At 33.0% G+C, this 9,577-nt stretch overlaps 1 long non-coding RNA gene across 2 annotated transcripts; it reads right to left on the bottom strand.

Moving 5' to 3' along the window:
- Nucleotides 1–452: 452 nt before the first annotated feature.
- On the bottom strand, nucleotides 453–3,221 carry LOC126884073 (uncharacterized). Of its 2 annotated transcripts, XR_007697831.1 has the most exons (3): nucleotides 1,686–3,135; nucleotides 1,319–1,587; nucleotides 453–972 (listed from the first exon to the last, which is right to left on the bottom strand). It is a non-coding gene; the product is annotated as an uncharacterized LOC126884073 (long non-coding RNA). The 2 variants fall into 2 exon arrangements; XR_007697830.1 differs by having other exon boundaries at nucleotides 1,319–3,221.
- Nucleotides 3,222–9,577: the final 6,356 nt, after the last annotated feature.

The raw sequence follows: 9,577 nt of genomic DNA, 5'->3' as shown, positions 1-9,577 counted from the left end.
TAATGAAAGGATAACAGATCAATTGGATGTTCTGTCCGACAAAATATATGGGATGTTTTTGTAATCTGATGTTCCAAATCTGAGTTTCCAAACTGTTTCACAATTAAAACTACCCCTGTTCCAGTGTCACAATACATCAAAGTTTGTCCAACTAGACACCGTTAAGCTATTAACAAATGTTCAGCTTGCTATTAATCAATTTTTTTGGTACACGGGATCCAGACCTAATAGGTTTGTTCATAGTACGACACAAACGATTAGCAACTGCTGCCAACCATCAGATGCATGAGCAGTTAACAGTTAGCGTTGTGCAGTTAATAGTTAGCATTCATAGACTACGAATGCACATGTGTCTGATGGTTGGCAAGAGTTGCTGATCGTTCTACGAACAAACCTATCAGTAAGCACAATTTGTGATATCCATGGGTAGTTACTAACAGAAAGAGGCAGGATTCGATTTTTAAAACATTTATTTTAGAGTCAAAACATAGTCATACCTTAAACGATAAATGAATATTATTATTACAAGTTGATACTAATTACAAAAATAAATACACATTTAAAAGACCAATACATAATTACTCATGATGAAGAAGTACATTATAATTAAAAATGAATAACCATTTTCATATCGCTGCAACACAATGCCAAAGCCATCTTATATTTCAATTCGTTTAGTGAGCGCAACAAGCACTCTGACCGAACAGTTTCAAAACTCATTAGTTTTTCATCAGAGAATGCATATGTTGCTATCTCCAAACCATGTAGCTGTAACATATGTACATACATTGGGTTCTTCGTCTGTCTTGCCCTGAGCATACTAAGCTAAAAATAGGATTGCTGCAATATGGCTGCAGACTTCACTATTACCGGCCATACGCATACAATGTGAATTTGCTATGTCATCAGAACTGGCTATCACCCCACCCAAGCATTTAGTCGTTTAGCATTGGATTTTTGGAAATGCTTCACCTAAAAAAAATATTTTATTTTTTTGGAAATTCTTCAACTACAAAAATTTATTTTTATTAGAGTATTTGCGTTCTTTACAATGATTGAGAATATTTTATTTAAAATCAGACATTCATATAATATAATTTTAGAACAATCATGACAGTAATTCAAATATATGGCAGTAATAAATCATTTTCAGAGAATTATGGAGTTCCCAGTTTACAGATTAGGACGATGATATGTCTGGTTTCATACAGATATATAAACGTAAATAAATCTAATATTTAAAACCAATTTATCCAAAAGACACTAATACTGTTATCCATATATTTCTTAATGGTGAATAAATAAAATAAAGGCATACCTTTCCCACAATAATATGGAAATCAGGAAATCATTAACAATTTTTACTCCATTCAAAACAAATCCAGCTGTAAAATATTTATGTGCCTGAAGGCTTTTGTATGCTTTCATCTGCTGCTTAGAGTAGCAACTGTGACATATCAGACTCCACCAGATATGTATAAATATCTATAATAGTAACTTGATGGACTGCACTTTACTGTAAAATCTAATTCTGACTGAATTGCGTATGGATCTAAATCCCCAATTATTTTCAGCTTCAATAAATATCTAGAACAATAAAAGAAATAATGTTATTGCTTGCAAAATTCATCATTATTGATAAATATCGGGGCAAAATGAACAGTAAAAAAAATTGTTTCGCCTACCTTTCTCGCAACATCTGGAGTTTCCAATAATAATTTCCTTAAATAATCAGTTTGCATTGTGGTAAAGTTTATAAAGTTCACAAAAACAGGAAACAAAATCCAAATGAATCCAAAATAGGACGATAAACAATGAAAAATCATTGAAAAATAGATGCAAACATAACCTCTTTGTTAGTTTGTGTGCCAACCAGAGGTCACGTGGTTTGGATTGCCTACTTCCATAGATATATAATACTCTAGATTGCGCCCTGCGATCTTAAAATGGGTGACGGTTGCGACAGAGATAAATGAGCCTATTTGGTCGGTAGTCTCTTTTTAATTTTAGGGGAATATCGACGACGTGACTATCCCACTTTATCGAGTAATATGTGTTGACAGTTGGAGCGGGTGGTGACGAGAAATGGTCTTTGGTCTTCGGACGTGGATAATCGTGGTTCGAATCCCATACCAACTTTACCTTTTTTATTTTTATTTAATCAATATTGCGTTTATTAGATATTTTTACTTCTGAAAAATGGACCTAAGTAAATCTAGCAGATAATAAATGTAGTACCTATGTATAGTAAGTTAATATTGGAATACATTTTGTGAACTGCATAGTAAAATAAAAGTCATTCGTTATTAATATAAATTCGTCCTTATTCGAATGATGTGAATAATATTTGTTTTGCTTCTACTTTTTTAAAAAAATTGTAACAATAGTTTCATAAATAAAAATAATGTCTAATTACTTATAATTGAATCGGTCATTTCAAAAACAGCAAAGTCCACAATTTTGAGAAACTAACTTTTTGAGAGGAATAGACTCCTTTAAGATAAACGTTGTGTGCAAAAACGACACCAGTCCAGTAAAAACATTAGGAACAAAACTACAATATAACTTTGAATTTTGATGTCATCCATTTCATCCATCTTTCGACTATATAGTTAAGTTTTCTTTGCTCTTCTGTAAAATTAGGAATATGTGACTCGTGTTATTTTTTAAATGACCGATTCAATTAATAAATCGATGGTACATTATGTTGATATTAATTATTGGTATTTTTTTACGAATATTTTTAATTACTTTATAGTATTCTACCATTAACTTATTAAAAAAAATAACATTGGCTTTTATATTTTTAAAAATCTATAGGTACCTACACAGTTTTTCTTATTTGTTATATATTTCTTTGCATAGATTTATTTTAGAGATGTAATAATATCTAATAAACGCAATATTGATTAAACTAAAAATAAAAAAGTAAAGATTGGTATGGGATTCGAACCAGGATTATCCACGTCCGAAGACAAACGACCAGTTCTCGTCGCCATCCGCTCGAACTGTCAAACCATCTAAAATACTCGACGACAGAGTAGGATAGTGACGTCGTCGATACTCCCCTTGAATTAGAAAGAGACTACCGACCAAATAAGCTCATTTATCTCTGTCGCAACCGTCACCCATTTTAAGATCGTAAGGCGCAATCTAGAGTATTATAAATCTATGCCTACTTCCACATAAACATAACCATAGATATATAATACTCTTCTTCTTCTTCTTCTTCCTTTTTTGGCACTGCTCTTGGGCAATTTGCCAGCTCGATGCGTAGGAATTCCAGATGGTCGAGTACGGAATACTCCTGTGAATTCCTATTGGCTCCGTGCGTCTCCCCTCTACTTACAGTCACGTGACACGCTGTCAGATTTTGTAAGGACGTTTTAACATTGAGTCTTATGGGATTATTTTGTTAAACTTGAATATTTTATTTTGTAGTGATAATACCCGAAAAAAATTGTTAGAATTCATTAGTTATTAATTTATACTGTAATTTATAGTGCAACAAAAATATTTTCTTTTGCGTTAATAAAGATTTATTGACATAAACTGCGATAGTGAGGTTATGTATACAAAATCGAACTGATAATCAATATTGGAAAGTGAAGAATTTATATCAGATTAAGTGCGTTTTTATTTTCTGTTTATATTAATACATAATATCACTAGCGTGACACGGCATTTTTTTAAATGTCTCATTTAAAGATACACAAAGCGTCCTTATAAAATTTCAAAAAACCGCCACCATGAGCAGGTCGGTCGATTTTGCTTTGACACTTTGTTAACGCTCGGGGCGAATAGCTAAAACACGAACTTTTTGATGTACACTAAATTGTTTTTTGATTCTGTGGACTTTTAAAGAAAATATTTCTGTCTGTACAAAACAAAACAAGGATACTTTTGTAGGTTAGGAAATGAGAGGTTTTAGGGTTATGTTATTTATGGGCTTGAGACAAAATAAAATAGCTGTCATTTCATGTAAAGTTAATTAAATTTTGATTTTGTTATAAGCCAGGAATTTGATTAAAAATCTGCTAATTTCCAAGTTTATATTGGAGAGTATTGTGTTCATATTACAAGGATATTCGAAACCTTCTCTTTTTATGAATTCATATAGATCCATTCTCGGAATTTTGTTAATGGGACATTCCAAGAATATATGATTTAGAGATTCTGTTTGCCCGCATTCGCAATAGGGATTGTCTTTAATTCCGATTCTGTGTAGGTGTTCTCCAGTTAGGCAGTGTCCAGTACGCATCCTAGTGATCATGGTTATGTGTCGTCTATCAATATATGGTAGTTTGTTAAACCAGTTAGTTTGAGGAAACTTGTCTTGTATTGTTGCATATTGTTTTCCCTTTTGTTTTAGTGACTCCTTCCATGATTGTTGGAATTCTTCTATGGTCTTGTTTTTGACGATGTTAAAGATCTCTTGTGCATCAATTTTAATATCTTTTGGTACATTTAAGGTTCTGCCTAGATTGGCTAATGTGTCTGCCTCTTCATTCCCTGGAATACCTGCATGCCCTGGTATCCAGGCGATCAGGATATTGTTGTTATTATTGTTGGCGTCTAGTATTAGTCTTTTTGTCATAATAGTTATATAGTCCTCTGAATTGATTATACCAGTTTTTGTCAGTTTTGTTACAGCACTTTTTGAATCTGTAAGTATTACCGCGTTTTTTAGGTCTTTCCTTAGAATGGTTGATATTCCTTCATTTATGGCTGCCATTTCCGCTGTTGTGATGCATACTTCATTTGGCAGTCTAGATGAGAATCTGTATTGGATTGATGGAATGTATATGCCAAAGCCTACCCGATCTTTGGTTTTAGATGCATCTGTATATACAAAAGTATATGTTGGTTTCAGCTTTTCTGTGGCCACAAGAAAATTCTGTTTATATTTGGAGTGGATTTGGCTATTTTTAAATCCAATATATCAACAGGGGACATAATATAGTTATATTCCAAGTCATAGCTTGGAGGAATTTTGGCTTTATGTATTTTTTCTAAGAATGGTGTATATTTGTCAAATGCTGAAATAAGATATGGCATATTGGTGAATCCCTGTGGGTCCATTGTTTGTTTATGTATGGTGTGTGTTTTGCTTAAGATTTGTATTAGAGGGTGGTTAATGCTTGAGAGAGGTTTAATTAAAAATTTGCTCGCTAATATATTTCTTCTGGTTTCCAGATCTATTATTGAGGCTTCTGCCAATAGGACGTTTTTAGGAGTGGATCTCATACACCCCAGGCAAACCCTGATTCCTTCATAAAAAATTGTATTTATTTTTTCTAGGTTATTTTTTGATGTGGGTTTAATGAATATTGATCCCACATCTAGGTGGGATCTCACCAATGCGTTGAAGATGTTTAAGAGTATTTTAGGATCTGCACCCCACCATACTCTACTAATATATTTTAATACATTAAGAGCTTTTTTTGCTTTGTTTGTAATAAGTTCTATGTGTTGATCCCATTTTAAGTTTGTATGTAGGATTGCTCCTAGGTATTTGACATTGTTACTGTATGGGATAGTGTTATTGTCTATGTTAATGTTTATGGGTATGGTTTTCCTTCTCCCCTTAGTAAACCATACTGCTTTGGATTTTTCATTGCATAGAGATAGGTTGTTTTCGTTTAGCCATACTTTTAATTTTATTAGGCTTTTATTTATTTTTTCTGTTAGATTTGTTATATTGTTACCTTTACATACTAACACCAGGTCATCTGCATATCCTATTATTTTAGGGTTCTCATTTATAGTTCTGAAGAGATCATATACATAAATGTTGAACAATATTGTGCTAAGAGGAGAACCCTGTGGAATTCCTGTTGTGGCTACCTCTGGTCCAATAAAAGAACCATCAGTTTTTCTGGTGTATAATAACCTGTTTTCTAGAATTTTGAATGTGAGGTTTGCTAGGTCACTAGGTATGGAGAGATCTATCAGTTTGTTATAGAGACTATATATGTTGATTCCATCATATGCAGATTTGATGTCCATAAACACCGCCAGAACAGATTCATTTTCTCGAAAAGCAAGTTGAATAAGAGATGTGAGGTAAGCTAAATTATTTTGGATCCCCAATCCTTTACGGAAACCTGTCTGAAAGTCGCTGAATACACTATTTTTTTCTAGTAAGTAGTCTAACCGGTTCTTTATCATTATTTCTAGTGTTTTTACATAACAAGATGATAGTACAATGGGTCTGTAATTATCTAGGTTTTCAGCGTTTTTTCCTGGTTTTAAAATTGGGATTACATTGTATTTTTTCCATAGACTTGGGAGGGGTTCACCATAGAGGCCTTGATTGTATATGTGTAGTAACACTGTTTTGGCATCGTCTGTAAGATTTTTAATCATGGAATATGACAGGTCGTCCATACCTGGTGCGGAATTATTTTTGTCTTTAAGGCTTATGTTAAGTTCTTCCATTGTGAATGATGGACTGATGTAATTTATTGTAAAGCTAAAGTCTGGAATGATATTAACTATTGTCATATTTTTCAAGAATTGTTGTCGTTTCAAGTCATCGATTTTTAATGCGTTGTATTTTTTCCTTTGGTGGGAGAATTTTTTAATTTTTTTCCATACATATGATAGGTTTGAATCTCTATTTAGAGTTGCACAAAATTCGATAAACTTATTTTTTTTTCTTGACTTTTAAGGAAAGTTTTGCTTTTGCTATCTGTTGTTTTGCTATTATATAGTTGTCTATCGTTGGTGAACAATTAAAGTTGTTTATTGCTACTTTTCTTTCTCTTATAATATTTGTACATTCATCATCCCACCAGGGGTTACTTATCTTATTTTGTTTATTATGAGTCTTGTTTGGGATACTTGTTTCTGCTGCTATGTTAATTATGCTGTTTAGTTCTTCGAAAGTTTCTATCTTCTTGTTGGTGTTCATTTCTTTTGAGATCTTTTCCTGATATTCCTCCCAGTCAGCTTTGAGGAAGTTCCTTGATTGAAATGTGTGCTGTTTGTAGTTCTCTATGCTATGTTGACTACTTTTTTTATTAATGTTTAGCATCGTTGGAAAGTGGTTGCTGTTTCCACAATCAGGGATTACTTCCCAGCTAGAAGCAGCAGAAAGTTTGGAACCTACCATTGTGATGTCCACCGCACTGACATTGTTGTTCGGAGATTGTAATAAGGTGCCTGTTCCATCATTCATTAATATTATATCATTATTTAAAAGATAGTTGCTAATAGCTCTGCCTCCTGCATTAGTATTTACTTTGTCCCATAATGGGTGGTGTGAATTTAGATCACCCATGAGAATTGTGGTATTAGTTGGTAGATTGTTATAAATTTGGTCTAGGACTTCAGTTGTAATTTTACCGGTTGGACTTGCATATATGTTTATCAGATGTATATTTGTGATCTTAATAATAGTGTATTGGATGTATTCATTGTTAAAGTCTTTGATATGCGTGAATAGGATATTATTTTTTATGCATGTTGCAATTCCTCCATATCCGTCTTCTCGATCTTGTCTTAAGATGTAATAGTTATTTAGGTGCAACTGATACCTATTTTTTAGCCATGTTTCGTTTAAAAAGATAATGTCTGGATCATATTTCCTTATTAGTGATATTAGATTTGATCTGTTAGAATTCACACTTCGAATATTCCACTGAAGTATTTTTAGTTTGTTTTTTTGTATCACTCATGTTTGTTTTATATGATATAACTTTAGATATGTAAATTGTTGATCCATTTTTTGGTATACTATATTTTAAAGAGAAAAAAAAAACCTGTTTGGAAGAGAAGATAGCAGAGTAAATTCGTAGTGAAGTATAATGGTGTATAGTTGTTAAAACTTAATTGTTTTGTGTAGGAATCTGTGTATAGGTTAGAGTTTATAAAATTTTTTATATAATTTTGGTTTTGGTTTGATAAGGTTTTGAAGTGATCAAAGAAAATTTTTACAAATTGTGATTCATCTTTAATAGGTGAATCGTTGTCTGTTGAGGATTGCTTAAAGGCACTAGTAGGCAAATCGAAATGTGTTTCTTGTGATTTGGAAGTTGATGGTAGCTGAGTTATTGGAGAATTCTTTTGTGAACCCCTTTCTGGTCTGGAGTTGGGTGATAGAAGGCAAGCATTGTGTTCTTCTATGTTGTATCTTTGTTGGGTAGGTCTTTTTTTTGCATTCTGTGATTCCAATGTTTGTTGGTAGGATCTCTTTGTTCTTAAGTTAAAGTCTGTGTTTCTTCTTTGTGACGGGGTAATAGTATCTCTTTTATTTTGTTGGTTGTAGCTAGTATTTGGTAGTTCTGGGAAGTTTTGTGGGTTGTAATTTATCTCGTTATGATAGATAGTTTTGTTATTTCTGCTTGTTGTATATGATTTTTTACAACTTTTTTCCACATCATAATATGTTAAATTATAATAAGCCATTATTGTTTTTATTTCGATTTGCCTCTTGTGCTCTGGGCAGGATTTATCTATGGATTTGTGATTTTGTTCACAGTGGTAGCATTTTGCTACACAGTTCTCAGTAGTTTCACTGTGTTCCTTGCTCCCACAAGTAAAGCATTTGGCTTTTGACTTACAGTTTTTCTTAGTATGTCCATATAAAAAACAAGAATAGCATTGGGATACTGGTGGGATATATATCGTTACTGGATAGGCCAGTTTAAATATCTCTATATATCTGGGTAGACGTGTGCCTTTAAAGGTGAAACAGATTGTTCTTGTAGGGTGGTATTCCGGTTTATTCGTTTCTGTGTTAAATATTTTCCTATTTAGCCTGTTTGCACCTATTATACGTACAGATGCTTCGCAGAAAGCAGAGAATTCTGTAATATCAACATCTTCATCAATGCCCCTTACTATACCTTTGCAGGTAACAAAATTTGTAGGTATAAATAGATTATATCCTTTTTCTGTTAGACTTTTATTGCTTATAAATTCATTTGCAGCTTGGTAGTTGTTGAATTCTATAGCCAGTCTGTTGGTACCCTTGTTGTCAATTTTTTTTACATCTTTCAACTGTAGGTTAAAGATTTCCCTTGCTATTTTTAAGTTGTTAAGTCTACCTATGTTGTTATTTGTTTTAGTATTCGATTCAATATATGTAACATATGGTGGTAGGTCGTTTTGTTCATATAGAAATACTGGTTTCGGTATCTGTTCTTTTTCGATGGCTTTCGTTTCAGTGCCTGCGACACCTATAATATCTGCTATATTCTGGGGGGACAAGGATCCCCCCGGGGTCTTCCATGACCGCAAAGACCAGGCCAATCTATTTAATGATCAGTTTTTAATATCCTAAGCTTATAACTAACCTTACTAATGTTAAGAAAATAATATAATGAAAACAAAAAGTTGTAAACAGCTATTAATATTTGGCTTACCCTTGGTGTGTTTGTTTGTTAACTCTTCACCGGATGGGATCTGCGCAGGAAGTGATATAATACTCTAGATTGCGTCCTCCGATCTTAAAATGGGTGACGGTTGCGACAGAGATAAATGAGCCTATTTGGTCGGTAGTCTCTTTTTAATTTAAGGGGAATATCGACGACGTGACTATCCCACTTTATCGAGTATTATGTATTGACAG

This window comes from Diabrotica virgifera, chromosome 4, assembly GCF_917563875.1.
Source record: "Diabrotica virgifera virgifera chromosome 4, PGI_DIABVI_V3a".
NCBI classification, from domain to species: Eukaryota; Metazoa; Arthropoda; class Insecta; order Coleoptera; family Chrysomelidae; genus Diabrotica; species Diabrotica virgifera.
The sequence above is the reverse complement of the archived record's forward strand: the minus strand, read 5'-3'. Positions and strand labels throughout refer to the sequence as shown.